Raw genomic sequence first — 25,814 nt, 5'->3', positions numbered from 1 at the left:
GAAGTTCAGCAGCAAGCATCCTGAGAATCGAGGAGTTGTCTGGATGCCAAGGGCAAAAGTTAAGAGATAGCAAGTAAGACCACGTTTGATTGTCTTACCTTGGAATGCAATGGATAAGACGCCTGTCATGGCTTCAGTGAGAAATGGCTCCCTTTGGAAATAATAAGTGGAGATTGTGTAAAAAAAAAAATACAGTGTGAAGGGAATTAAGAAGTGGCCTAAAATGAGCAGACAGGCCTGCGTATCTGCTATAAACCCCATAATCACAGCAGGAGAGCAGCAAAAAAGGAAGAAAAGTAAGAAATGGTGCCCCAATGAGAGCTTGGGAGAGTTTCTCCCCGCTTAAAGGAAGAAAAACATCCATTAGAAACCAAGCTTTGGTGTTGACAGTGTGTAAAAATAACCACAATTTTAACATAATAGGGTGAATTTTCTCAACACTACGTGGAGTTGCCAACACAGTTCTTGAGATTGGAGCTTTCTATATATTACACTTAAATATTCCCCCAAAGGCAGGGCAAGCAGATGCTTGGCAAAACTTAAAGAGGTGAGGAAACTGAATGTGAAAACTTAGTTGTGAGCAACATACGGAATCTGGCAGCCGGAGTTCTGATCATGACGTCCAAGCCCAAGTACTGCATGTTCTCCCGGACCCTCCCCAGGAGACAGGGCACCATGTGCAGTGTTGTGTTAGGAGATAAGAAGAGCTCATAAAGGCAAGGGGTGACGATTTATGATTCCTTTTTCCTACAGGACCCATATAAGAAGATCAATTAAAGCCAAAAAAGATGCATTTAGCCAATTATCCCCTACCCAACATTTGACGTTAAGTATTGCATTTTAATGGGTAATGACCTTAACCCTCTCTTCATCTGTGTCACATAAATGGATTACAATTGTAAGGCCAAAGAAGGGATGCTACTAAACAGCCAATAGCAAGTGTATGGTCCTGGGGCCTTTCTGAGGTCATACTGCTGCTCATAGTGGGGGTGATACTCCCCTCACTAAGCCCCCAGCAGCTTGGGGTAGTACCCCTGCCAGGTAAGGGGCCTGCATGCTCGAGGATAGCTGTTGCTCATCTTGGGTTGAGTGGCTTGGTGTCTTCACAACATTTAGGGAATTCTAAAAGGCAGAATCCTAAAGGACCAATCCTTTTTAAAGGATGGGGCAGGAGGACAATAAGAGAACCAGATGTGAACTGAGCTCCCAGTTTTCGGCAAGGAGACAAGGCCAGGTAGTGCCACCATGTGATGGGATGGCTGAAAGGTTCTAGGGGAAGGCCTCAGCCCAATTGCTATGTTTTGAGGAAGTTTTGCCCACCCTAACTGCATGTGGCATTTCCTGGCAAACAAGAAGCGGAACTAGACCTTGAAGTTGCCCCCAGATCTCCAATCAGTGGCACTAAAGAGTGTAGAGACCAGACATGAGATGGGGTTGGTGGTATTTATTAACGGCTATGACAGAGTTAACAGAATCCGGAGTAAACCCTGAGCATGTCTTGGAACCCAAGGAAATGCTGCTGGTTAAAAATGCATTCAATGTTTTTCTCACAGCTTTGAAAAAGTGTGTGTAATTACTGCACAAACAGTTGAATTGGAGTATGTGGACCCATGCAAGTTAGAGAGTGGGGCGATGGTGGGAAGCAAGGAGCAGGATTGTGATGGAACCCAGCTTTGGAGAAGTCATAATTCTATCCTTAAGGGAAAGGGGAGGAGACACTCAGCACCCTTACCATCCGGTCTAGTTATAGAATATCCAGAATCCCCAACTCAGGAAGAATTTATGCCAAATAACTGAGAGAAAATTCTCTTAGCAAGGCGCAGCAGAAAGTTTGAGGGCTTCAAGGTCAAATACATATGGAACTAAGTCTTGGCTGTGCAGCTCACCACAGAAAGACCTTGGACAAGATATATCACTTCCATCGAGTGTGGATGATATACCTACCTGGTAGGATTGGTATCAGAATTAAAGTAAAATACGGAATGCATCTAGCTCGTTGCCTGGTATATAATAGGTACTCAATATATGTCAGCTCCCAATTGCTTTACCTTTCCTAGATGTTCAGGGCCTTGCTCCCCTAGTCTTCCTATCACCCTCTCCCTAGTCCTCCACAAGTGAATAAATAACAACCGTAATTATAAGAGGTTTGAGGAGGAGGATCCCTGACTCTCTTGCCTTTCAAGGTTTGAGCATGAAGTCATTCCTCTCACCTGGTTATGGTTTCTGCAATTCTCACTCATGTTCCACCAGGGTAAGGCCCTGGTCTATCCAACAAATATTTACTGAGCGCCTCCTAGGGGTCAGGAAGTATGCCTACTTCCAGCATGACCAAGAGCATCATCTTCTCCAGATACCAAAACTAAAGCTGTCACAGGGAGAAGTACATTGAGGTGATTCCTTGGCCGCATGCTTCTGAAGGGAGGCCTGCCCAGGGCCACAGAAGGATGGTGACTTAGAGAGATAGTGATAGGAGGAGAAGATCACCAGTTGGTTTGGAAAAAAGATCTTATCCCTTCAGTCCAACCATTCTAATGTGCTTATTATATGGCTGGCATCGTGTTTAGTGCTTTCCATGTACTAACTCATTTAATCCTCATAACAGCTCTTGGAGACAGAGATAATCATCACTCTACTCTAGAGAGGATGAAACTGAAAGATACAGGTGCTAGGGACCTTGCCTAGGTCACAAAGCTAGTTAGTGACCTAGTAGCCTGGTTCCAGAGTCTTCCCTCTTAACCCCTACCACATGCCATCATGCCATCATGTACCCCTACCTACTTCCATCTGAATCTACAAAGCAAGGCAGGCATGTTGCATCTTCCCCACCTCTATAGTCAGCCTTTTTCTTTTGAAGGATGCTCTTCATGTTTGTTTTCATCTAATTTAATCCCTATTAAAGTGTCAGCTTGGGAGCAGAGGGTGCTATATACTATTTTACAGGGTCCTGGAGCCGGAAAAACATGTTACCTTTGTTAAGGTTTGGGGCTAGGGAGATGTCTTTTCTGATTTCTCAATAGAGGCCCAAGAAGGTGGTAATAAGTTTCTGAGTTATCAAGAGACCAGATTCAGCCAAAAGGAAAACTGTCAATTTTCAAGGAGGGTCTTTTTGTTTAGACCAAACTTGGCTCAGAAATGGTGTCAAGCAATGCTGAGGTAGTACCCAGTCCTTCTAGCCTAGGAGAGCGGGGCATGTGAGTTTCCCAGATGCTTTAGGATACATTCCACCCATGAATGGAGTTGCAGGGCAATCTGAAGTCCCAAGGGAACCAGTTCCCAAATATAAGTTTTAACTTGTTTACCTTAAACTTGGAGCCTATTACAATAGTGCCCTTGGGATTCTGCCACTGGCATTCAATCTATCCTCATCTTCTAGGGATTGGGGCATGTCTCTTCCCAGCTTTGCTTAAGCCTGCATTATTTCCCAAATGCTTCAAAACTGTGCCAAATTAACCCTGTCCCAGAGGAACAAACAAAACCCTGGCAGGGAAAGGCAACTTTCAAATTTCTTCTCCCCATGGTCCCTCAGGGAAAAAGCCACATCAGAGGGGACCAGTTCTTTAGCCTTCTTGTCTCCCCATTCAAGTGTCTGGCTCAGACCAAATAGATTTTGCTCTCTCTCCTTAGCTGTTCATCTTTTATTTCCTCATTTCTGTTTGCTGACCTTGAGCTCCCTCTCCCCTTTCAGAATGAAGGCTCAACTTTACACAAGCAGAAAGAGAAGAGTGATGTTTTAAATTTAGGCACTTGAGGGCCAGAACGAAGTCTGTTTTATCCATTGTATTATCTCTAGTGTTTAGCAAACTATGTGTTCAATGAATTGATGGAATCAGAAGGCAGAACATATTCTAAGCAATAGCGGAATAAACATTTCTATATCCCCAGCTATAGAGATAGTAAATGGCTTAGTTATCTAAAAATATCTTCCCTGTGAACATATCTTGTGTCCCTGACTTAAATTAAGTGGTCTCCATCAGTACCTGTGAAAATTTTTCTTAGAGACATAGGAAATCAGCAGCCATCTATCACAAAAATAGATATGGTGTAATGTGGTGAGAAATAGCCTGGACATTATTTCGTTCATGGCTCCCTATCCATGGAGCTAAGAATAAGTCTCTTACCCCATTGCAATCTCAGTTTCCTTTTCTTTAAAATAGAATGTTTGGGCTCGATGACCTCTAACAGTGTATCGGTCAGGATGCTCTAAGGTGCAAGTGCCAAATGAATCAAGGAGAAATGACTTCAATAAATAATGAGAAGTCCAGAGGCAAGATGGTTCCAGGGCTGGTTGGTTCAACTATAACTTCAAGGGTGAAGTCCCCCTCTCTTTCTCCTTTGCCATCTTCCTTACATTTATATATTTTCCTTGTAAGCTGGCTCCTTTCCAGGCTGAATACGACTGCCACAGGTTTTATATGCAGGTGGCAACATTCAGAGAAAAAATAGGAACTACTCTGTCTTGTCTCCCTTCTCAAGAACAGACCTTCCTTTATGTCTAATCAGAGAGATTGCATCACAATCCCTTGGTATAAATCCACGAGGACTTAGATCACTCTCCACTCAATGCATTGGGCTGGGGACGGACTGAACCTTCTGTGAAGGGCAGACCAGCTCCAAGGAGCTGAATAACATAGAGGTCTGGCAGCAAGGAAAAGTACAGGATGGCTGTTGCCTGGGAGGCCAATGGTATCTGCCACAAACATCATGTGATGCAAAGCGAATAAGAAGGATGAGAAGCAAAGTTCGATAGAAGTAAAGAAGGGCAGGAGACAATGACAGAAAGGTTAGGCCCTATTTTCTGTTCTTAAATCCCAAATAGATCTATAATGGTAATACTCCTGATGTGGTAGTGAGTATGGGGTGAAGAAACGTTGTCTTCTGCCTTTCCTTTATCCCCTCACCTCCTTTCCTTCTTTCTTTCTTTCTTTTTTAAATTTCCTTCCCTCCTTCCACTGATAAACTATTGCAGCTACTGTATGACAAGCACTCCGCTAGGTTCAGAGGTACAGTGGGGAAAAAGACCTGTTCTCTGCCTTAATGGAGTTAACAGTGAGTTTGTATTTCACATTGGCAACAGCTCGGGCAGGAGGAGGGGAGAAGGCACTCCCACAAAGGGTAGGAAATTTCCACATGGCAGGAGGGATTCAAAGATTCATCACTGGCCCTTTTCCCCATAGCTTATGCTTCTCCCAGGGGCAGAGGAGTTTCCTATCTGCCCAGTGAAAGGGGAAGAAGGAACTGAGCATGCCCCATGCAGTCTCTCTCCCTCCTCGCCCCTCCTCTCTCTAATTGGTCTCACCCAGACCCACACTCTCCTCTGCCCTGCAGAAGTCAGCCCACGCCCCCCTCACCCCACACTCTGAGTGTGATGCCGTGTTTCTGGGATGCGCTGGCGCCATATAAACTGAGAGACCAAACTTTAAAATAAGTTTAATAAGAGGATCAGAGAGAACCTTCTTGAGGAAGTGACTTTTAAGCTGAGACTGGAAAATGAACAGGAGAGAATAAGATGAAGAGGGAGGGTATGTGTGGGAGACTATGTGGTTGGGAGGAGAGTCCTGAGCTTGGAGAACACTCGTGAAGAGTGGAGCTAGAGAATCACTCGTGTAATTACAATCTTCTTGCTGATGTGATGATCAGATCAATCATCTTACTTAGTGTTATAAAGATCTCTGTTTGGGATAGAGGAGACATTTATGTGCTTAATCATTCATTCATTCATTCATTCATTTAACTTATAGCAACTCTCCTAGGTGAAGGGAATTTAATTCTGAGTTAGACATGGTCTCTAACCTCAGGCAGCTTACATCAACTGGGGATGCAGATATATAAATAAGTTTGTTTATAAAACCAACAGGAGCTCTGCTAGAAGATACAGGTAAGGATTTATGGGGGGTGGAGAGAGGAATGTTACAAGAGTAGAGAAAAATAACCCTCGAGTATTGGAAACTGGATGTGTTTTTACTAAGTGGAAAAGAAATTCTCATGTCCATCTTTGATGTTTTCCTTCCCCGTCCTTTCTGCCTTAGAGATCTGATGATTATATGGTGTAGTATTCTTCTGCCATAAACATTCTTCCATTTTTTAGCCAGGGTGATGTCACCACAAGACTATGTCTGGTGTAAATGGGATACAATCCCAAAGCAAATCAGAAATGAAATGAGATCCCTTTAAGAAGGAATTAGCCTCAACATAATAAAATAGTTACAACTTTGTGGGAGATATGTAAAATGGCTTACATCACTGAACTGTCCCAGATGGTAAACATAAGGCAAGACTGCCTCTTAAAATGGGCGTATGGTGGATAATGGTTACAAATGTACAGTATGTGCCCAGTGCATATGTGTGAAAGAAACTTAACTTTTCAAAGCCTAACTTTTTCTGGTCTCCTGGACATTGAATGTTTATGATAATGGGCAACACAAATATACCCACAATTTCCAACATCCTAAGGGTAACAGAGCATCTAAAACCGGTGACAGGTTAAAAGAGAATGTGGGCACTGGAAAAGAAAAGAAACAACAACAACAACAACAACAACAACCATGTTACTAAACAGGCAAAAGAAAAAGCAAAGAGCATTAGACTCAACACCATGCATCAGACGGCACAAATAATAAAATGGGAAAACGTCCCTTCCAGAAGGGAGGCCAGTGGAAGGCTGCTGGTCTGCCCTCTCAGCGCGGCAGGGCCGGGTCCCCCGGGGGGGAAAGGAGAGCACACAGTGGTGTGGGAAATGAAATCGAAGACGCCAGGGACCCTGATTTGGTTAGCCCAGTCACTCCACTGTGAACTTCGGGTCACACGCAGTTAAGGGCGGAAGGGGAAAGGCAGGAAGTATTCTAATGAGAATTCAATTAATTCAAGGAATCTCAGAAACCAGGTGTAAACTCTGCCGGATATTAAAAGATCCCTGAGAGGAGCCAGGGTTTCGGAGCGCGTCAGATCAATTTGTGAGGCGCTGGCAAACTGGCAGATGCCCCGCTGTCGCCCCAGCTCTCCCCAACAGGTCCAATAATTAGCGTCTTTGGGCTCTGAGCAAGTGTGCCTTGCAAGCCCTCGGGAGGCTAATGGAGCGAGGGACGCGCTCGGCCCCACCCCGGCTACGGCCCGGATCGTCGGCAGGCCGCCGCCACCCCGAGCGGCCCAGGAGCCCCGGAGCCCGCCAGGGTGCCGGCCGAGGTGCCGGTCAAGGCCACCGAACAGCCCCGATGGCTTCCGGGCCCAGCGGGAGCACCTGGTTTCCTGTGGGTGTTGGACTCGCTGCGAGAAAATGACGCTCGGCCGTCTGATGCCGGGGCTCTGAGCTGCGGGAGCCCAACACCAACGGGGGGCAGAGGATGAAAACACAGCTGAAGAACAATGTCCTGCCCAAGAGAAGTGTTGAGTGGGGCCCCCGCAGGGGCCACTCCGAGGGCCTTTAAGGACTTTATGTCCGCATGATTAGCCAAGATGAAGGGGCCAGCTGCAAACTTTAATTTCCCGATGACACAAAGGAACCATGAACAATACATAGATAGGATTTGAATTTGTAATAAGCGGTGGCCTAATCCACAGCAAAGGATAGTCAGTGTAGACAAAAAAAAAAAAAAAAAAGCTCCTGAAGTTTCTTAGGTTCCCTATTCAGACCTAAGACATACTCTGCCCAGAGTTGTACTTCAAGTACTAGGGCTGGCTGTGGGAAAGAAGCAGTACACTTTTGGGCTGGGACTCTGAATTCCTGACAAACCTCTCCGTTCTCCTAGCAAGAAGACAAACTGGAGTTTGTCTAACAATATCGCATGTACCTGGTCGGGAGAACGGTCCAGATAAAGGAATGACCGCATTAGTCCACTGGGAATATTTTGTGGGGCACCAACCTTCTTTTATTGAACACCTAACCTTCGGCCAGGGAGGGGAGTTCTAAAAAAAAAAAAAAAAAAAATGATCACCGCTTTATTCATTCTAAGATAAAAACGTTTGATTTTTTTTTTTCTTCAAGTGCTGTTGGAATCAAATTAGCTGCTGGAGAAGAAAATCTCAACCTTCATCTTTGTTCTCACCCTTTCAGCTCTAATCATCTTGAAGTGTTAAGGTGAATTTAAAAAAAAAGTTTAGGTCAACAGGAAGTGTCTCGTGATGGAGACTGGCTTTAATAGCACAGGGAAAGCCAAGGGACAAAAGGGGCCAGATGTTTTGACAGGGCACTGTGGAGCAAACAGAGTCTGGGAAAGGGAAAGAAGCATTTCAACTATTCTCAGAACAGGGGGCTTTTTGTGTCCAACACATGGAGAGATCCTGCCTCAGAAGCTTCCCTCTAAGAGGCAAAAGATGAGAAATTTGCATATGCAACGGTATTGTGCATGCAACATGTTAATCTTATTAATTATGAAAACCCCCCACCGAGGGGGCATTTGCTCAGTGCTAGGAACTTTCCCTATGTTATCTTATTTAATCTTTGCACAAAGAGGCTGCAAAGTTGGCTTTATTAGTCCCATTTTACAGGTGAGTCAGCTTAGGCTAAGAGAACTTATTTTCCTTGTCCAAAGGCCTTCTCCCTGTTACATGTGGCAGCTAAAATCGAAGCCCAGGCCTGCATGACTCCAGACCCAGGCTCCAGCCCCCTGGCAATACAGAAATCATAAGACAGACACTTAGAACTCTGGATGACTGTCTCATTATCACCAGAATCTGACTCTTCTAGACATGGTTCCCTCTGCTAAAAGCGAAATCTGATGGAACGGGGCTGGCAGAATTTATCCTGCTTTTCCTACCCACCAAGACCGCCATCCCTACCCCAGGACAAGTAACGATCACAAAGAACTTCCCAGTCACCGTTTTCAATCTGGACTTCTTTACAATGTTGACAGAATTCCTTAGTGTGGCTTCAGGGGAGGAATGCAGTAAGAGTGCTTCCAGTCCTAGAAGAAAGCATCGCAGAGAGAAACTCACAGCTGGTTTTTCTTCTTTCCTTCTGCAAACACAAAAGGAATGGGGGCAATGTGTTTGTTGGATAAAAAAGAAAACCCTTCTGTGTGAGATGTGGGTACGTGTGAGTCAGTCTTTGGACGCTGCGGTCAAGCCCTAACCCTCAGAAACCCTATCCTCGCGCTCTTCTCTTTGGTACTGAAGGTACCTCGAGGCTGGAGCTGGCGGAGCGGAGCCTCACCAGCTGCCAGGATCTGGATCTGATGGCCTTCTGGGCACAGCTGTTGGGGAGATTGGGCACTGTTCCCGAGGGGAATGTGTCATCACCCAACTGCCTGGCCAGTGACGACCGGGGCGGGGGGGCGGGGTGAGGGGGAAGGGTGAGGTTTAAAGCTCAGAGGATCCCATTCTCACGCGCTCTCCTTTCACTGAGTGTTCTTCCTTCTTTGTCCAGGAGCTCTGCCTGTCTTTAGCTTCTCCTCTGCTTTCTGTCCCCTCTTTGTCGTCAAGACTCTCCGTCTCAGAGCAGGCTTCTTGGTCATCCTACTGGGGAAAAATGCTCTGTGTAACTGACCAGCCCCTGAGTGCTTCCAACCCACACTATGCCTCAGAACGATGTAGGGAAAGGTCTGTGAGAGTCGAGGTGTGCTGTGGGCTGAGCTGCCAGAGCCCTGTGCCCTCCATCCATCCTTCCTGCGTAGGACAACTGAGCTAATTAATGTGACCAGAGAACAGTTGAGCTGCTAATGAGTGCCAAGAAAGTGTTGGGGGTCCAAGACAAACGACGCTTGGCTCATATTGTAAACAGCTTAAGTTTCGGTGTTGAAAATTACTTCGGTTTTACTTAAATCATCTTCTGTACCATGGAGCCAATTTTGAGAATGGATGCATGGCAAAGCCACCCCATCTGCAATGAATAGTCTCTCCACTTTATTTAGCTTGTGGTATGAGGTAGAAGTGGCGGGGTGGGGGGGGGGTGCTCATAGCCCGTCCAAGGCAAGGCATCGTGGAAGAAGGAGAGAGAGGGGGACCGTGTGCGTGACAACTTTGGTTAGCCCAGGTAAGAAAGAGCAAAGTGATCAGGTTAAAACTGTATTTCAATTTCCTTCTCTGAAGAATGTGTTACTAAGTGGATTAATGTGTTATTTCTTTTATCTGAAGATCTGTGGTAACTCCTATCTCCTGAAATGAGATGAGTCTGCTGTGTTTCAACAGAAGCAGATGACCCGGCATTATAGAAAAATGGTAAGGGAATTTTATAACATTTTAGGGGAAAATTTGTACCTGTGCATGTACTTTTTTAGTCACTGAGATAATGCTATTCATCACGTGACAAGGCAGCCGAGGTAGACACGCCGGGGTCTGAATCCCCATGCTGCCACTTGCTGGCTGTTAGACCCAACTATGTTCCTCAGTCTAAGACTCAACTTCTCCCCTTGCCGAGTGAACTTCTCCCCTTGCCGAGTGAGGGCGATCATAATACCTACCTCGAGGGTTTGTTAAAAGGAACCAATGAAATAATACGTGGTCGCTTTACAGTCTGTGTTCAGGAAACAAATCCTAGCTCAGATCATTTCTCTCTCAGATCATTATAAGATTAAATAGTCCAATGTGTTAGGGGACCTGCACATAGTAGGTGTTGTAAATATTATTACTCTTCCTCTCCCTCCAGGGTGGTTAGATTTGTTGAAACATTCACTCTAAGACGATGCTCCTATTTACTTTCTATACTTCAGGTCATTTTGTGGAATTATCTTGTGAATTTTAGTATTACATCTACCTGCCACCTTTAAATCAATGTGTCTCCTGAAGGGACCAAACTCTGATTCGCACACAGAAAACAAGCAAACGCAACCACAAACAAATTCCACACTCAGTCACCATGTTGAGGGCCACGCGTGAGGATCATGCCTGGGCTCTCCCAGGCACCAAGTTATCCGGTCAACTTCATACATGTCCATCTGGTTCAGGGTCATAAACCAGAACTCCTCAGCTTGCCCCTCAGACCTCAGAAATCTCTTAGAGCAAAGAGTATTTCTACAGGCCTGGCTCTATGATTTATCGTCGTCCTTATGTATTCCAAGTCATGGGGATAGGAAGAAGGCACTAAATGCCAAGGTTTTAAAGACAGTGCCTCATAGAAATGACCATAAATAGCAGCTCAGGAGGCCACTTACATGAAGTTAGACCCGTTTAGGACTAGGGGCTATTACAGTGTGAGCTTATCATAACTTGATTCAAGTGCAATAAGCAAGAAGTCGAGAAGATGACCAGTCAGTGCGAGAAAGCCAAGCGGAGATCAGATAACCACATTAAAAAGATTAAAATGTCCAGCCTGCTATAAATGCCTGCTAAAATCCTAAAAAGGAGTCTGGAGAGACCCATAAAATCATAACTAAGAAAGTAAGGGAGCCCTGAAGCTTTAACCAGATGTTCCTGTGATATGATGACTATGTTAGTAAATTTTCATCCTAGCAATACAGCTCTGTATTGATCTTTTGCTTTTATTAGTCAGTGCTGCTATGAGATTAAATATTGTCTGGAAGGAAATACAGGCTTCCCTCTCTAGAAGTCTCTTCTCAGTAACCCAGTGTTTGTTATCGCAAAGCACACGAGGGAGTTTATAATGAATTGCACAACAAAGCAGGGGCTTGAGTCTATAAAAAGAGTTATATAAGGGGTAGCCTTATAGAGAATAACCTTATTTGGGAAGCAAGCATTGTATGCCCTCCTGAGTGGGAAACCTACGGAGAGCTGTCTGAAACAGAAATAGACACGAGTATTTATAACCAGGAGCACAATCGCAATATACAGTGCTAAACACTTAATCTATGGTTAGATTTTACTCCAGATCCAAGCTGAAGTCAGCAGAATTAAATCTTCAAGTGTATTTCAGCAGCCTTAAATCCTTCTGATACTGTTAGCGGTGGCAGGGTTCCAAAATGCATTCTGTTAATAAGACAGTAAAGTATAAAATCAAGTTATCTCCTTCAAGGAGAAAAACACAGAGCAAAGAAAACGAATCTTGTAAAATTACATTCCCAGCACTCAGGCCTTTTCTACCTGAGTTCCTTTCAATTTATTCTTTTACTACCAGACCATTCTCCTTGACAAATAACAGAAAAAGAGAAATCATCTCCCACCTTTTTTTTATTATTATTATTTTTAACTATGAAAGGAATGGTACCCCTGAAAAAAGGTTTAGGATTTTTCCTCCTTATCTTTACAGGTCAGAGGAGGTTAAGATTTTGCCAATCAGCTTGCAATATACAGTATGAAGTCTCCTTGGGCTAGCAAAAAGAATTCAGCAGCTGTTACCTTTTCTTTCTCACCTAACGTAACTTTTGGTTTACCTGCAGCTAAAAAGAATTTATGCAGCATGCACAGGGGTGTTGTTTAGGTCCCAGAGCAACTGTTAGTTTTCCCAGGAGCGGTATCAAAAGCTTGTTAAACTACCAAAAGGAAGGAAGGAGGGAAGGAAGGAAGGAAGGAAGGAAGGAAGGAAGGAAGGAAGGAAGGGAGGGAGGGAGGGAGGGAGGGAGGGAGGGAGGGAGGAGGGCAAGTACATCCACTACCAACACCTTTGAACTCATGATACTTGCTCAAAATGAACAAAGTGAGAACGAAGCCTAAAACTCCTTCTCCATGCCTGCTCTCACAGACTAGAGTTTGTGCACATCTGGAATGAGAGACCACCCACCGCTCTGAGATCCCTGCAGGGCGCGTTGGGTGAGCTAAGTAATAAATTTTAACCTTAACTCTGAATTTTTTTGCTCTCATGAGTTTTAGTCAAGCTCCCTCTTGTTGCATCAATACGTATAACTGTTGGCAATTTCATGTTCTTTAGGCAATCTTTTTTTTTTTTTGCCTGTCCGGGAGTTAGAAAAAGAAACTCCCTTGTGTTATGAAACTAATGTGATACAAGAAATTGAGCTGTAGCAATCCATTGGGCAGATACAAAAATACATGAAAGTATAGATTTCTACTCCACTGCGAAACCATGTTATAGTTAGCTGAAAATTTAATACAGGATATTAATGTTTCCCCTCTAAAGTATCTCTTCATAGGTGATGTTGGTTTGGTTTCTTTATTTGTAGATGAAAATGTCTGGAAAATCTATCTGTATTACCTGGATATAATGCCCGTACATAGTGGATAGCATATACCTTGATACCTAAGGACAAAGACACACATGCAAAAAATTGTATCACAGAGAATTATGAAATTAAGTAAAATAAGAACATTAAACATAAATGTAATTGAACCTACAATTAGATCAAAGAGACTTAGAAGTTCTTAGGAATTATTTTTGTTGAGCTAAACAAGATACATAAATTATTTTAGAGACTTCTCTCAGATAATCGCCTAAAATGAAACCCTAAAAGCTTTCATTCTCCTCCCCTAGTCTTGCTAGATTTCATGCAGACCCCTACATTTTAGTTATGACATCAGAGTTAACACTTTATAGATCATAATTCACCCCCATTATCCTTTAGTCAATTTAATGAGTGTAAGAAGATGGCTTACAAGATGGCTTATACGATGGCTTTTTAAAGTTGATTTGAGAAGCATTCTAATCTAGGTAGAACTCAAGAGATGCCTTATTTACAGCAACCCAACCACAGATCATGGGTGACTTTGGCAGATGGAAACCCTTTTGTCATTGTTGTTCATTCCATTTGCTTCAGTTTAAGGAGGTGTTATTTTATAAACTGGTCCTCAAATTCTGGTTGTCCAACCTAGTCATTGCCTCCAGTTTCCAGTGTGTGGCTATTACTATATGGTTTGAGCCACTCTAGTTCATTCTTCAGGCCTAGCTTTTAAGGCTCAGCTCCAAAATGTCCTTCTAAATCCTAATGGTTGAAATTAATCGCTCCCCTCATCTAGCCTTCTGTTTGTGTCTACTTTGATTAAAGTGATTTCTGTAAGTGACTTCGTGCCAACTTGTGAGCCTCCTAGACTCACTTCTCATTCTTTCTTAGATCCCCATCCCATAAAATATGCCTCATAAATGTCCCTGAACTGAATTGCCTTTTCTAAAAGCTGGGGATTAAATCCACCCATAGGGAATAGTACGAAGACGAATGAGCAGAAGACAGAAACATATTCTAATGATGTCAGAGATGAAGCCAACACACCTGGTCCCAGAGCCTTGATAGGGTGTGTATGTAAAACTAAATGAACTGCAAGAGGATTTAATGAGTACAGTGGATGTTCTCATCCTCCAGGTGGCCCCTGGAGAGAATGTTAGCACCATGAGAAGTGGAGAAAGGAAGAGAGGCTGCTGTTGACTCCAGTATAATAAAGACGAGTTCTCTTCCTCTCCATTCCTCCATTCTGCATATTTCAAAATGACAATAAGGGAAACGATTTATAGCCGACTCCAGGTGCCCTTCGCTGTGCAACTCCTGTCTCATCAAGAGAGATGAAAAAGAGACCTCTTTTTCCATAAACAACTCTGAGCCCCATTAATATTGTTTGATTCCCACTTACAGCACTTTCTGCTGCTTGTCTTTGTTCAATGACACTAAAATCCTGGCAACTCAGTCACTCCTCTGTTTCCATACCACCAGATCAGAGCGCCGGAAATGGTCTCCAGCTGGAGGGAATTGGGACACACAGAGACCTAGAAGGGGACCCAGTTGTTGCATTTTGATGCTATCTTCTGATGTCTCCATTATAACTTGCATCATTCTGCGTGATAAGATGTCATCTTAACTTGAGATCAACTTGAGATCCTACCATCACCTTATTGCCCAATGGCACTGTTTCCTTCTCATCACCGCCCCAAAGAGAGAGGTTCTCAAACTTTAGGAGATGCTCTTCCCATTCAGTCAGTCTAGAACTGTATGTAGGTATCAGCATTTTATTATATTGTCCATCCCTGGTGACTCATTTTACTTGGTTGTTAAACACAGTCCTTTGAGTGAAGAGGAAGCAAGATTAAACTGGGTTGTTTTCTACCCAGGTTTGGGGGCAGGGGTTGGTAATAGATGGGTGGGGGAAATTAGAAGAAATAGTTCCCTCATTTTTTACACTTGAGGAAAGAAAACTTAAGAATATAATATTATAATGAAATTCAATTTAACCAAAAAACATCCATTTCTTCATTAAAAGCACTGGGCTGGTTACTGGAGATTCAGATATTGAAATTTGGGTCCCTGTGCTCAAATTGCAAACACAGTCCAAAAAGAATAACCATTCTGGCTCAGACAATGGATCATTCAGTTAGTTCAATTCTCTGTCTCAAAAAAGTACAAAATGGAACTTTAGGCAGAAGGTCATAGTTTGTCCTTGATGTCAACTTTCTGGTAAGTATCCTATGTTTCCTAACTAAGGTTAGGGGCCAATTGTCTGTGCAGGTACCACTGGTAACAGGACCCAAAGGCACATCAAAGGTCATCCAGCCCTGTCTCCCCCTGTCATGGATGAGAACACCGGAAGCTCCAAGAGATTAAGGGACTCGTGAAAGACTGCTGTTACTTTGTAGCAGAGCTTGCACTAAAGCCAGGTCTCCTGTCCACGGCTTTTCTCACTTTACCAGGCTTGGAGTAAGGCTGTCCATTAGTTCATTCATCCATTTATCCATCCATCCTTTCATTCTACAGATATTTAGTGAACACCTACCACATGCCAAGTGTTCTACACTGAGGATGTGAGGTTGGGGATAATCCTCTTTTTGTCTTCACAATCTTATAATCTAGGGAGATTAAGATCAGAAAACAGTTTACATAAAGCCAATTTTCTTTGATTTTTGTCATCACTACAATTCTCACAAGTGTGAAGCAAAATCCATTTGTTGTCTTCCGGCATGATTTTCAGATTTAGGTCATGTATCTTCCTAGCACTTTGTTTCACTGTCTGATCAATTTGGATCTTTTTCTGTCAGTCTTCTCCTTGAGACTTCTCCACCACTGTTTCTTTCCAGAGAGGAGGCAACAAGTTCTACAAAGTGTTTTAGGAATGCATGCTCTACAATTTGGGTATAAAGTAAAGGTTTTTTTTCTCCCCAACTTGCCTTAAGACAATGACCTTTGGACCTGCAGCGACTCTTTAGAATCATGAGTCTCAGACTCTCTTCTAGTTTCCAACAGAACCAACAGATGATTATCCAGAAATAGTTTGATTTCTTTTTCTCTATGAGCCTCACCTTTCATTGGCATGCATGAAAGCACATAACCTCTATTTATTCACACAACTTCTCAAGATGGTTATAGACTTTATTCTTCTTTAGCTGACATTTGACAAACAAAAGATCTTAGTTACAATTTTTAAGTTAGAATATTTCACTGAGGATGTCCCCATCCCCAATTAGCCTTGTTAAATTACAGGAGAGAATGAAGGGGCAGTTTTGACCCTCCTGAAACTCAGCCTTCTCTGGACTAGCCACTCCCCTTAGCAGCTGACTTTATTAATGAGCTCATCCTCTGGCTTAACTCCTCAGCCAAGGCAAATCCAAGGTAGCAAATTGCATTTTACAGCTATAAAACCTAAAACTTTATCCCACAGGAGTCACAGTACCCTGAAAGAACTCACATTTGTATTATAAGTAAAATGTCAGTAGCTCAGAAAAACAAGGGCCCACAATGGACCGTTTCTTGCATCACCTTCAAAGATATTAAATTGTTTTACCCATATGTAAATAACACTCAATAATTTCCCAAATTTTCATCCAATTATCATCCAATTTATCATCCAATTAAAGGATAAATTTTTTATTATTTTTTAAAGATCTTGTTTATTGATTTGAGAGAGAGAGAGCACCCGGTAAGAGTGGGGGCAGAAGGAGAGAGAGAATCTCAAGCAGACTCCACCTTGAGTGTGGAACCAGGCTCCGTCCCAGGATCCTGAGATCATGACCTGAGCCGAAATCAAGAGTTAGAAGCTTAATGGACTGAGCCACCCAGGTGCCCCAAGGGGATAAACTTTTTTAAAAAAAAGAATAGAGACTATCGGGGCACCTGGGTGGCTCAGTCGGGTTAAGAGGCTGCCTTCGGCTCAGGTCATGATCCCAGGGTCCTGGGATCGAGTCCCACATCAGGCTCCCCCTGCTCAGCGGGGAGTCTGCTTCTCCCTCTCCCCCTGCTTGTGCACTCTCTCTCTCTGTCAAATAAATAAATAAAATCTTAAAAAAAAAAAAAAAAAGAATAGAGACTACATCTCTTACATTCTCTTAAAAAAACACTAATATATACTTTTTGGACACCGTGGATGTATAATAGATGCAATTTGACTAATGATCCATTCTGTCTTTAAATCCTAATAGTATCAGTCATTCATTTAATTGTTGAGTGACTGTCATGTACCTAATGCTAGGCTTTGTGTTATGAGGCATATATCAGATGTATTTGACATAGCCCTGCACTCAAAAATTTTGCAACCTTACTGAAAAGGAAAACACACATGAACTAATTGGAATAATAGATCTAGAAGAACTTTGAAGTCTCTCCAGTTCAGTTTCCTTGTAATAGATATCCCTGCCATTCACAAATATCTCTGACTCTGCTTTCTTCTGAGTACCTGGGACAACTGGAACTCTCAATCCCTTGAACTCTGGGTAGGTTTTGTGACTGGCTTTGGCCAAAAGTTGCAAGTGAAGGTATGTATGTCACATATTGATGGAAGCATTTAAAAGCTGGGACACAAGTCTCCGTTTCCCTTCTTTTCCTGATCTAGCAACTGTGGAGGAGACTTCATGGTTGTCCTAGGCTATTCGAGCAGCTGTAACAAAATATCATAGACTAGGTGGCTTATAAACAATAGAAATTCACTTCTCACAATTCTGGAGGCTGGAAGTCCAGGATCGGAGTACCAGCACAGATGAGGGCCCTTTTCCAGGTCACAGACTTCACATTTTATCTTCACATGGCAGAAGAGGCAAGCTAGCTCTCCGCAGTCTCTTTTTTTTTTTTTTTTTTTTGATTCTTTTTTTTAATCTTATTTTATTTTATTTTTTATTTTTTTATTTTTAAAATTTTTTATTGTTATGTTAATCACCATACATCATTAGTTTTAGATGTGGTGTTCCATGATTCATTGTTTGTGCGCAGTCTCTTTTTATAAGGGCTCTAAGCCCATTCATGAGGGTGGAGCCTGATCACCTCCCAAAGGCCCCACCTCCTAATACCATCACCTTGGGCATTAGGTTTTCAACATGAATTCTGGGGTTCTTTTGCGGGGCGGGGGGGGGGATGGAGAGTGGGCAGATGCAAACATTCCGACCATAGTTATGGTGAAAAGGCAGAAAGCCTGGATCCTGGTGTATGGAGCACGGCAGTCAGCTGCTCTGGGCCCCTCGGAGAGCCTTCCTATGAGCTAGAAAACCAATTCTGGTTGTATTAGGCCTTGAAATTTTAGGGTTATTTGTTACCAAAGTATAACCCAGCCTATCCTGACTAAATCCAACGTGTTGTAGATGGGAAAATTGAAGTGTTAACCTGTGTGATATGGAAACTCAGTGTATTAAGAGTTTAGTGTAAGCATGGACTGGGATGTTGCATACTTCTTCATGAAGGATATCTAACGTGAACTTCTCTTTGTAGGGCATGTATGACTAATTTGGGGGAAGTGGCTGTGGCCTGGGCAGGGGTGTTAATGGTGGCAGTGATGAGACAGTCCAGGTCAGGAGAAAATGAGCACCTAATTATACCAACAGCAGTCCTATCTTAATATGCATAACTATTGGTGCTAAGCACTTTATTTGCATTATCTGATTTAATTCTCACAGCCATCCCAATGGAAATAATAATAATGATAATGGTAAACAACTATCTCAACCTTTCCTATGAGATAGCAATGGTTACTATTTCCATTTCTTTAAAAAGTAAACCAAAGCTTAGAAAGCTTTACTCTAAATAACTGGAACTACCTCATGGGTAGATTCTCTCCCAGCTTCTCCCCTGATGGAGCAGAAGGGGTGTCTCTTTTCTTTGAAAGAGTCTTCTCTTCACTTTGCAGTGAATCCCACCTCCTCCTTTTCTCTGGGATGTCATCCTAATGGCTGTCTCTTCATTCTTCCTATTTCTACTGGTCCATCCCTTTGCCTTAAAAAAATAGGCAAACGACTTAACATTTTAAAGTAAAAAACTGTTTTAAAAAATATAAAACCAAAGTAATTACATCCTGATTTGCCTTCAAGTTATCATGCTCTCTGTTTTCATCTCCTTAACCCATTATGGAACCTCCCGTGGTTGAGTCACCATTGAGTTTCTGGTTGCCAAATTAAATGGATGCAATGAGCCATGTTCTTACTGGGCCTATTGACTGGGGCTAACCTGGGCTTCTAAGGCTCTATTCTCTTCTGGATCTTCTTACTCCTTTACTGTTCTTTTTAAATCCACGTTAAAGATTCCTCTTTCTCCACTGGCCCTTTAAAAGGCGACCCCATATTGGTGTCCTTAGTCCTTATTCTTATCACTCTTCATGGGCTATGAGGACATCCTCATCTACTCTCATGACTTAATTACATGCTAATATGTTACATTCCCCCCAGATCTAAAGCTCTGGTCAAGTTCTCTCTCAAGGACTTCATAAATATATATTCTACCTCTTTGTTCATATATCACCAAGGCCCCTTGAAATAATTAGGTAAACAAACAAACACATTCCTTGCCACCCCCAACCTTTTTCTCCCGAACTCCTTATCTTCATAAATGACTCCATCAACTACCCACTCCCTCAAACTGCAAGCCTATAAGCCTATTTCCTCTTCTTTCACAATAATTAGACTCCACAGCTTGAATCTACCATCTAAATAGCTCTCAATTTCTACATCTTATTTTTGCCATCTCTGGTATGTGTTTAATTTAAGGCCTTGCCGCCCTCATCTTCTTTAAAGATCACCTCTTTAATCCCTCCAAACCATTCTTCACACTTCAACCAGAGAATTGTTTCTAAAGTTCGAGTATAGTCACACCATTCTCTGCATTGTTCCAAGGTGCTTCATAGCATTCCAGATAAAATCTAAATGCCTTAGTAGATGCACATAGTCTTTCATGACCTGATCTATGCTCCACTTTTCTACTGTTTTTCTGCTGCTTCTCCTTGCTTCACACTTACCTGCTGAGCCAAGCCAAAGAGGTGGGAGCAAGTCTCTCTGGCCTTCTTGGTGTGGCCTCCTTTACTCTTACCCTTTACTCCTCCAAGTGGTTTCCTCTGGAATTTTTCACCTGGCTTCAAGTTCCAGTTCAAGAGTCCCCTCCTTAGGTGCTCCCATGTCCATACCCTTTCTGTAAGCATGCACCTCTGATGCTTCTAACTTACTACACAGTGTTCATGTGCAGGGTCCTCTCCCGACTGAAGGTACAAGATTACTGGGTGCAGAGTCTATGTCATGTTCTTCTTTGTATTCCTGTGCCAAAAACAGTGACTAAGGACAACAGATGCTCAATAAATGTTGTCAAATAAATGAATTAGTAATAGATTATATGAAGTAGAATAAAAATTACTTGCAAAATGATATATTAAAACATACTGAAAATTATATCAAAATTGAGTTATATGAGAAATTATTGAAACTTTGATTAGCATTTCCTTCTACAAATGAAGGGGGACTTCTTTTTTTAAATGGTCATCACACAGCTCGATTCCATTTCTCCTCTCAAATTTATTTAAAAGACCACCAACCTACCTGCATTTCACAATAGATATGGCGTTAGGCTTTTGAAATAATGCACAAAAATAAAATCAACATGTGTTATCAAGATTTATGGTATGCCCACTCTGGTTCAGAACCCTGTAGCTAGGAAGGAGAGACATGGCAAAGAAATGGGCTTTCTCTTTTCTTGTTTCCTTATCTTTTTACTTTGTTTGTCTCATTTGTAGCCTAGAAGTTGTTTCTGAACCACAGGTAGGCATAAAGACAGCTTGATCTTTGAGGATTATTGATGCGTCTAGAAGGTAGGTTCCATAACTCAACCTGTTTTCTGCATGAGTGGAACACACCAAATCATTTAGTGCCTCGATGAAATTAAGAGGGCTAGATGTACTTCTGTTTAATAAGGATACATCAGATTGGAGCCTATATTTTGATTTTGTGTGTGTGTGTGATAGTACTGTAAATTCTTTTTTCATTTTCTCAATCTCATTAACTTCGTTCTCGTTGCTTCATTATTTTCAGAACTGTCTTCTGTAGCTGCACTTTTTTTTCTAGCCAACTCATCTGTCAGCTGTTACAGTGTTTTTTTAATTATATTTTTCCAATATTTCTTTCCTTGTCATCATTTATTTTTAATTTACGTGCATATATTATTTTTATGATGAAGCACAAGAATAGCTGCATTTTATACACAATATATAGTTACGAAACTTTTTATAGGGTTTTTGCCTCTTGTGTCTCACAATGAAATTCCAATTCTTCTGTTCTTCCCAGATTTATGCAGAGAAGAGGCCATTAGGAGGCACATAGACCCATGTTCGTAGGCTCTGAAGGTTGGACTCAATCAGTGATTGCCACGGATTATCTAGTTCTGATTTTGAGGCTTTGTGTTTTAAATTGCCATCTTGAGCAGCAGGATATACTTACAAAGCATTTAGAAAGTGAACCATTAGTAAAACAAAACAAAACTAAACAAAAACAAAACCTTTCTTCAAGGTCATGACTACAGCAGACCAATCCCCTGGCATCAAGTGCTATGGTGCATGATGAATACCCCAGACAAGGGGAAGCATGATAAAGAAGGGTGCAGGGATCTAGAAGAAGTTGAGCCATAAGAGAGAGCGAGGGTTCTGGAGGGTAACCCAGTCACCTACACTAGGTCTCAAGTTGAATTTCAGCCTCCAAGTGCTCATATTCTTTGTGATTCTTTACATAAAAATTCAGAGCATGGATATTCTCTGACTCCATCCCAGGGGGCAGAAAAGAACGAAATAATGATAATAATACCAGATATCATTTATGGAGTGTTTACTATGTGCCAAACATTTCTATACCTTAAATATGTACTGTATCATTTAACCTCATAACTAATCTATGAAGTAGGTACTTTATAATTTCCATTTTAAAAAACGAGTAAAGCAAGCGCTGAGGATAAAACAATTTGACCAAATTTGCACAAGTATTAATAGGTGGTGGACATAGGGGTTAAACCCAGGTTCTCTTATACCAAAGCTCTTGATCTTAGGTACTGCACTGATAAAAATTATTGGGAAAATATGTAATTAAGAGAAATAGTGGAAGAATGGTTCCTTCTCCTCCCCCCAACTCCTTACCACAAAAGCACCTCAGTCTTTGGTCTTCTCTTTACTTACACTCAGATCCTTATTGGGCTCAGCCAGTCTTATGGCTTTGAATAACAATTATATGTTGACAAAGTCTCAAATTTATATCTTTAGTCCAAATCTCTTTCATGAATACTAAACTCATATATCCAATTGCCTTCCTGACATCTCTACTTTGATGCCACATAGATATCTCATACTTAACACCCCCATACTGACCAGTCTTTCCCCTGTCATAACCCTTCCACTTCTCTGGAAGGGTTCAGCTGTTCAGACCAAACCCCCAAGACTTTCTTGACTCTTTCTTTTACCCCAGTCCAATCTGTTGTCAAATTCTGTTAGTTCCCTCTTCAAAATTTTTTCAGACTCTAACACCTTCCACTACCACCCATATGAAACCTGCCTAGTCCTGACCACCATTCTGTCTCACCTGAATTATTATAATCATTTCATAATTGGTTTCTTTGCTTCCAACCCCATTCATTTACAGTTTATTCTATACAGAGAAGTTAGAGTGATCCTTGTAAAATATAAGTCAGATCATGGTCATCCTTTGTTGAAAACCTGCAGTGGTTCCAATTTTCACCTAGAATAAAGGCCTGTCTTATAATGGCCTATAGGATTCTGTGTGATCTGACTCTCCCTCAAAACTGTCTTGAGAGGAGAGGATATTTTTTCCTCGCCCTCCTCTTCTTCTCCCCCACTCTTCCTTCTTCTTTTCCTTATCCTGCTCTGCTTCATTCTCACCTTCATCTTACCTCACTGTTGACTTACTCCATAACACAAGTTCTTATAGAACAAAATGGAATTCCATATTTGGCAATGTCTAGTGAATGAAACTTGGATTCTGTCTTTGACCAAACAGCTTTCCACCCCACCATGAAGACAAGAGATATGGAACTCATCCTTGACTACCTCTCCATCATTCATTATATTCAATTAGTCCCAAGACCATAGGCATGGCTCTCAAGTCCATTTCTTCCTTTCAGTCTCCACTGCTGCTACCTGAGTGCGAGCTCTTTTCATCTCCCACATATAACCCCTCAACAATCCCCTCAGAGGTGTCCCTTTCATTGGCCTTTCCCTCCATCTATTCTCCATCTTCCAGCCAAAGTTGTATTCTAAAAGGCAAATTGGACATCATTTCTTGCCTTAAAGATCTCCATTGCTTTCCCTTTATTTTTTAATCTTTTTGGATCAAGGATCCCTTAGAAGTCTGACAATACATACGAACTTCCCAGAAAAGTATAAGTACCAAAGTTTACATTAAACTTCAGGTGATTCACAATGCTCTGCAACCATCCAAGAAAGTGTTCAGCTCCGAGGGACTCTATGTTAATGAACCATAGGAGAGTCCACCAAAGTTTTTCAATCTCTGGTCCATAACCAACAGCCTCATATTCCACAACTACCTTTATTCTTCCAGATTTAGCTCAAGGGAAATGTTTCCTAATCTCCTGAGGAAGTTAATCTTTCCTCTTCTCTCCAAAGCATATATTGCAATTATCACATCAGGTTTTAAATATTTTTAAACATTTTCTCTCCTTAGAACTCTCAATTCTTTGAGGACAGGGCTATCAAATTTTTTACTTATGTCTCAGTCCTACCACAGACCCTAGGACATAGTTGATATTCAGTAAATATTTACTGAGTGACTATATCAAAGGTTAAAAAAAAAAGGAAAAACAGTGATTTCGATGTTAAAGATTTGCCCATCCTTGCTTCTTCCACCCTTTCTGATATTAACCAGAAAAGAGATAATTTGGGTCCATCAAATTACAATTATATGAATTATATAACAATTATATATATGATGGTAATTATATACAACTGAAGTAAGTTTTCCCTCAATTCTGAGCTTTGTCATTACAGTTCTTTCGGTTGACCTTTGTTATTTCCTAATTCCAGGACTGGGATAAGTTTTTGCCTCTGGTTCCTCTTTTGATCTCTAGAGAAATAAACTTTTGTCCAGTTTTAGCCTTTCTTTGTCCCAATATATTATTAGGAGAGTAACCTTCAAGACCAATTCATCTGCTCATCAGCTCTTTAACTCTGGGTTTGCAGAGTCTCTTCCCTCTGGTCCATAGTGTAGAGCAGTGTTTCTCATGGAATGGTCCATGGAATCAGAAGCACTTAGGCCACTCTAAGTGAGAGTGAAGCTGTAACGTGAGCTCCCACTTTTTCAAGGTGCAGGTTCTGGGACCTACTTCAAACTTACTAAAGAATACTTCTGGGAGGCAGAAAGATATTCTGGAATTATCATTTTAAAACTTTCCTAGGGGAATGCTCTGTGCATTGAAATTTGGGAACCTTGGACCTAGAACTCACTTCCATTCTCTTTCTATTGCATGAATGTGCATCTGGGTTTCTTCCTTCTCGTCTTCACTCCCTTTTGTTAACACCATACCTTAAATTCACCATGACTAGTGAATACCTTTCTTACTTTGTTTGTTTCCATAAGCAGGAACAAGGTTAAGAGTAAGACGTTGGAGCCAGAAAAATCTGGGCTTAAATCTCCCTTCTGCCACTTATTTGCCATGTGAGATGAGTTGTACTCTCTAAACCACATTTTCTTTAGCTTTCTAATGATACTTACCCCATAGGACTGTTGTGAAAATTTAACAGGATAATATATGTAAATTATTTATTTAACATAGTTCACAACCCAAACGAAATTGGGTAAATGGTAGTTATTAGTAATAATGGTAGTTATTAGTAATAGTAGTAATAACAACCCTGAAATTTGTCATTTTCTCAATAAGGTATCTTTTTCATAGTATATGTATGTTTGCATGTAGATATGTACAAATATGAGGAATCATATCTATTTAATAATATATATTAATATAACTATAATATATACATATTCATATAAGAGGTTTCTAATTAGTAGACCATTTCCTCTCCTTATTTACCTGTTCCATTTGTCCTGTCTTCTGACTCCCATCGGTCTGTCTAGCATTTCAACGATCAGCCTTAGGTCTGAAGTGGAGGTAGCTGAAGATCAAATCTTATTCAGCACTTAGAAAATCACTTCATTCTATTAGGAGAATTTTTAAGTACTTAGATGAATCACTATAAAGACTAATTTTGAAAACTGTGTTTGATCAGTGGTACAGTTTTGGTTGATAGCTCTGCTATTCCCAAAAGAATCTTAACAAAATATTTTCAAAGAGAAACACTTTGAAGTGAGAAAAGATTATGGGGGGAGGCAAACTTGGGGGAACAATCATGCTTAATAAGAATTCTTCATAAGGTTTCTCATTCATTAGACAATTTTACGAACTGTGAGCCATGTCAGTGGAGCCCGTTTATCAACTACTACCAAACAGTGACTCTCAAAGATCTCTTCAATAATGTGGGGGAAAAAATGGTTCCAGGAGATTCTCAAAGATTTTTCTATGGGGGGGAAAAAAAAAAAAAAGGAAAGCAGTATAAATTTGATTTAAGTCAGACTTCCCTCTCCTGAACTAAAATGTGTCATGATCACAGCCATCCTGATGTCATCTGGAATTTCTTCATCATTAAAAATCTCTAAGTGAGAGTGAAGCTATAACGTGAGTTACCATTTTTCAGTTTGAAGATTTCAGCAGGGATTCCATCAGCTCTTGAACTATTGCTGTATCTACCTGATGGCTTTCAGGAGATTGAACTGAATAGCACAAAGAACTCTGGTGTTTGGAACGTTTCAA

The sequence above is a fragment of the Halichoerus grypus genome, chromosome 13 (genome assembly GCF_964656455.1).
Source record: "Halichoerus grypus chromosome 13, mHalGry1.hap1.1, whole genome shotgun sequence".
Classification (NCBI taxonomy): Eukaryota; Metazoa; Chordata; class Mammalia; order Carnivora; family Phocidae; genus Halichoerus; species Halichoerus grypus.
Note: the sequence above shows the minus strand (reverse complement) of the source record.